Genomic DNA, 5,957 nt, shown 5'->3' on the forward strand with positions numbered 1-5,957 from the left:
CAAGAATGGCTTTGTCTTGCTCTATCTCGACGACATTCTGGTCTTTTCTGAAACTGAGGAAGAACATGAAGAACATCTCAGATTGGTGCTTGATAAGCTGAGAGAGTACAAGCTGTATGCCAAGTTTTCCAAGTGCGAGTTCTGGCTGAAAGAAGTGGTTTATCTTGGGCACGTTATCTCTACTGAGGGCATTAAAGTTGATCCATCCAAAGTTCACGCCATTGTTGAATGGGAGCCTCCGTAGAATGTGAAGCAGCTTCGAAGCTTTCTCGGGCTTGCTGGATATTGCAGAAGGTTCATTGATAACTTCTCCAAGATCGCCAAGCCGCTCTCAAGTCTTCTTCAGAAGGGTGTTAAGTATGCTTGGTCTCGAGAGTGTCAACTGGCCTTCGATACACTCAAAGATAAGCTTACCTCCACTCCAGTCTTGGTTCCTCCGGATGATTCCAAGCCTTACTAGGTCTTCTGCGACGCTTCTCTCCAGGGTCTTGGTGCAGTCCTGATGCAAGATAAGAAGGTGGTTGCTTATACCTCCAAGTAGTTGAAGCCAGCGGAGAAGAACTACCTGTGCATGATCTTGAGCTAGTAGCTGTGGTTCACGCTGTGATGACTTGGAGACACCTCTTGTTGGAACTTAAGGTTGAAGTCTTCACCGATCACAAGAGTCTCTAGTACATCTTTACTCAGCCTAACTTGAATCTTCGGCAAACCCGTTGGGTGGAAATACTCCAGGATTTTAATCCGAGTGTTGAGTACACGCCAGGCAAAGCTAATGTCGTGGTGGATGCTTTGAGCAGGAAGGCATATTGCAACAGTCTGATTCTGCAACCTCTCCAACCTGGTCTTTGTGAGTCTTTCAGGAAGGTCAACCTTCAGCTAGTACCTCAGGGATTTCTTGCAAACCTTCAGATCTCTCCTACCTTGGAAGATCAGGTCCGAGCAGCACAACTTCTTGACGCTACGGTGAAGAAGGTCAAGATTGTCGTGGGAAAGAGTCTCCCCAAGTATAAGTGCTTCACTGTTGATGCCAGAGACACGTTGTTTTTCGAGGATCGCCTTGTCATCCCGAAAGGTGATCTCAGGAAGGTAATCATGGAGGAAGCTCATAACTCTCTGCTCACTATTCATCCTGGAAGCTCCAAAATGTACCATGACTTGAAGCAGACCTTCTGGTGGACTCGTATGAAGCACGAGATTGCTCAGTTCGTAAATGAATGTGATGTATGTCGAAGGGTGAAAGTAGAACATCAACGTCCAGCAGGCCTTTTGCAGCCTTTGCCGATTCCTGAGTGGATGTTCGATCACATTGAGATGGATTTCGTCACCGGGTTTCCGAAGTCCAAGAAGGGTAACGATTCCATCTTCGTCGTCATCGACAAGTTGAGTAAAGTGGCTCATTTTCTTCCAGTCAAGGAGTCCATTTCAGCAGATCAGCTGGGAGAGTTGTGCACCTCCAGGATTGTCTCTTTGCATGGCGTGCCTATGATGATCTCTTCGGATCGCGGAAGTATCTTCACTTCAAAGTTCTGGGACTCCTTTCAGTCTGCTATGGGCACGAAGATCCGCTTCAGCACAACGTTCCATCCTCAGACTAGTGGTCAAGTAGAGAGAGTGAATCAAGTTCTTGAGGATATGTTGAGAGCCTGTGTTATCTCTTTTGGCATGAAGTGGGAAGATTGTCTGCCTTTCGCGGAGTTCTCGTATAACAACAGTTATCAAGCTAGTTCTGGCAAGGCTCCATTTGAAATTCTCTATGGCAGGAAGTGTCGTACCCCGCTCAACTGGTCCGAGACCGGCGAGCGTCAGATCCTTGGGAATGATTTGATAGAAGAAGCTAAGGAGATGTGTCCGATCATTCGCCACAATCCCAGAGCAGCTCTGTGACAGCCCGATGCCGACGTTCCAGAAGATTCCCCTTTTCTTTTCATTTTCGTCGTGTGGGTATTTTCATTTGTCGCATCATGCGCATCATCAACATTGCATCAGCATCCTGTTGCCGCCCATTTTCAAAACTTGCATCCGTTAGTAGTTGCCGGTTCTCGTCGTTGTCCGTTCTGAGTCCGACCGCACTCGCACGCGCTCGCGGCATCGTCAAAACCCTGTTTTAAAAGTGTGCGTAAAACTTTCTCTGATCGAGGTGAAACTTGGCATGCGGTCATAATTAATTATAGCTAGGACGCGTGTCTAATTTCGTCGTGATTGGAGTTTGTTTGATACTCGAACCATTAAACTTATAGCGGCACTATAGCCGGTCAAACGTGAGGCGTTTCGGTATTTTAAACTCTATCGTCGGGTTGCCTGTTTTTCCCTCTCATCTCCGCCTAGCCCTTCTACACAGTGGACCGACCTGCGCGCAACCTAGCCCGAAAACCTCCCAGAACCCGAACCCGGTGGTCGTAACCGTTGGGTCCGGATCAACGCCGTTATACCGCAAACCGTCTTCAGTTTGTCCATTGATCATCCTAACCTTTTTTTTCCGGCCGTCCGATTAAAAATCGGAGGGTCGAGATGAACCTAAGGCTAGCCTACTAGCTATATATTTGGACTGTAGTCTAAATTAATCCAAAACCTAATTTCCAGGGATCCTCCCCCTGTCCCAACCGCCGCCGCCACCCCCCTTGACCCATCTCCTTCCTCGGGATCTCTCCTGATCCATCCACCTAGCCCCACCTTGTTTTCCCCATCCACCAATCCACCACGACGCGCCCCCCGGTTCCCTTGTGCCCAAGCTTGCACAGCCGAAGGCCTCTAGCCTCCCCTGCACCCTGACGCCTCCATTTGTGTCCATGCGCGTAGGAGGCCGAGCCACCGGAGCTCTACATCAGCTTCCGTCGAAGCCGTTCGAGTCCCTCGCGACCATGCACCACTAGGAGAGGAGCTCCCAGTCCTCCACCACGATGTGCTTCCTCGAGCCCCTTCCAAGGTTGTCGTACCCTGCACCCCTCCCCTCTGCTCTCCATCCCTTCTCTTTTTCCTGCATCTCTGCCTCTCCTTCTCTCTCTCCCTCTCTCTCACCTCGGTTCTCTCTCTCTCCTTGTCTAGCAGGAGCAGCCCCAGACCCGTCATGGCCATATGTGACGTGCTCCAAGCTCTCCTGCCCATGGAGCTCACCATCGATGCCTCCCCGCCTCAGATCCGGGTGGGATCGACCGGATCCGGCACCACCATGTCCCTGCCGGACCTGGGCCCCCTCGACCTGCGCCTCCCCGCGAGCCAGGTTGCCTTCTGCGAGCGTCGTCACGTGCACAGCCAAGTTGACCCGGTGCTTCTTTAGATTCAGATGTGTTGCTTTTTCAGTTTTATTCAGTTAGCGTCAGGGTATGTTCATCTACTACGAAACCCAGTTTAAACCATAGCTGCTTCGTAGCCTGGTTGGTCAGTGCGCTCGCCCATTACCATGGAGGTCTTTGGTTCGAGTCCAACATATCACCATAATCTGCCCCTTTTTTCTGCTTCCTTGCACCATGCATAGGGAGGTTCTTCAGATGTATTTGCTCGTCGTCTCACTCGAAGTGCCGCAGCAGCGCACTGGCATGTGCCGTGTGCTGAGAACCAAGAGATCCAGGGATCAAGTCCCAACGGATCCATATTTTTTTCATGTTTTTGTCTTGCAGTTTTTCACCTTTACCTTAGGGTTCACATAAGTTTAGTCTGGTAGTTTGTCACTAGCACATGTCTAGCCAAGCTGGCTAGCGCATGCAATTTGCATTCCTGGGTTCTGGGTATCGAAACCCATGCTACCCAATATTTTTTGCCATGTTTTTTTCCTTTGTTGCACTCAACCACACACTTAGCACCATGGGCTGAATTAGCATTTGACCTGAGTGTGTTCAGGGATTCGGCCTAGTGCCTTCGATGTTTTTTTTCCTTTTGCTCTTTGGCACATTTGGCAGTTTTGCATACTTTTTGTTGTGGTTCTTATGTTTTAAATGCTTAGGTCAAATGAAACATGTTTTATATGCAGGTTGCTTAGATTTTTTTTGTAGTTTTATTAACCTTCTCTCTCTTTCGTTTAAAGTGGTTAACTTGCTATTTTTCTTTTGTTTTGCTCTAGTGCCATGCTAAAACGGTTTAGGACGTAACTATTTGTCCGTAGCTCCGTTGGAGTTGTTCCATATATGTAAATGGACCAGCAAGTCGTGTAGCATCACGTGAACCACTTTGTTTTGCTATTTAACAAACTTAAAATGTGATTAGGACAAATCTGGACATAATTAGAATTTAACACGTGGGGTCATTTCGGAGATGCTATATGTCGTTTCCGGCCTTATTTAAAATGCCTAGCTAGGTAGATTAATTTGTGCTTCAGCCCCTTGCCATGTTAACAACCTTTTAATATTGACGAGTACCTAATCGGGATAGAACTAAATAACTAACGTGGAGTTTCGTCAATATGCAACTCGTTGCATATTGAACTTCACTTAATGTGTAGTGTCTGTTTGTGTGACTTGTCATGACGTGACTTGCATGTATTCAGCTGCTGATGCATCATTTGTGTTGTGCATCGTGTGGTGGATTCCGTGTGTTGATTTGTGTTTCCGGTTTGCTTCGTCTCGATAGAGTTCCGCAACGTGTCGAACTGTGAGGACCCGTTCGATTACGTCGGTTCGTCTCCTTCACGGAGGCATTCTTCTTCCAAGCGGGATCTCAGGCAAGATGATCATTTCCCCATATACCATTACTATCATTGCCATGTTAGTTTTATCGCTTCTATCGATTATGCCTCATTGCCTACCACATGTTAAATATCAGCCTCTCAACAATGACATGAAACCTTCAACCTGTTCAACCTAGCAAACCACTGATTGTCTATGTTACTGCTTGCTTAACCCTGTGTTAGTGTTGCTAGTTGCACGTGTAGTTGCTACCATGTGTAAACATGGGTTCCTTGTCATATCACCATATTTAAATGCTATTTAATTTAATGCACCTATATACTTGGTAAAAGGTGGAAGGCTCGGCCTTTTCTAGCCTGGTGTTTTGTTCAACCTTTGCCCCCTTAGTTTTCGGCTACCGGTGTTATGTTCCATAAATGAGCGCTGCTAACACGATCGGGGTTGTTATGGGGACCCCCTTGATAATTCGTTTTAGATTAAAGCTGATCTGGCAAGGCCCAAATTTGGTACTACATTTTCCTAATCACCTAATAAAATTGCATAGGGAATTTCCGGACCCCGAGGATAATTTAATCAACCCCCGTGCCAGTGCTCCCCATGATGGTTGGTCCCACCCGAGCGATGTCCGTTACCCCTCTGGTCACCCAGAGGTTTAGCAATCCTGACGTCTAGCTCATCCGTCGTGTCCTGAGAACGAGATACGCGGCTCCTATCGGGATCGTCGACACATCGGGCGGCCTTGCTGGATTAGTTTTACCTTTGACAGAATATCTTGTGCATCGGGATTCTGGTGATGCTTTGGGTAATCTCAGAGTTGAGGTTCTCCACTAGGGAATCCAACGAGATCGCGAGCTTCGTGATTGAGGATTTATATGCGGCTTCTGGTAATTTGTGATGGACTAGTTGGAGCGCCCCTGCAGGGTTAAATCTTTTCGGAAAGACGTGCCCGCGGTTATGTGGCAATGTGGAAGCTTTGTTTAACACTGGTTCTAGATAACTTGAAGTTAACTCAATTAAAATATGCCAACTGTGTGCGTAACCGTGATTGTCTCTTTCGTGAGTTCCTTCTCCGATCGAGGACATGGTGGGGTTATGTCTGACGTGGGTAGGTGTTCAGGATCATTCATTGATCATCAGTAGCTCATGTCCGCTATGCGTAGATCTTCCCCCTCTTATTTCTTGTACTCGTAAGTTTAGCCACCAAATATATGCTTAGTCGCTGCTGCAACCTCACCACTTAACCATGCCTCCCCATTAAGCTTTGCTAGTCTTGATACCTTTGGAAATGAGATTGCTGAGTCCCCTGTGGCTCACAGATTACTACAACACCAGTTGCAGGTA

This window comes from Hordeum vulgare, chromosome 3H, assembly GCF_904849725.1.
Source record: "Hordeum vulgare subsp. vulgare chromosome 3H, MorexV3_pseudomolecules_assembly, whole genome shotgun sequence".
Classification (NCBI taxonomy): domain Eukaryota; kingdom Viridiplantae; phylum Streptophyta; class Magnoliopsida; order Poales; family Poaceae; genus Hordeum; species Hordeum vulgare.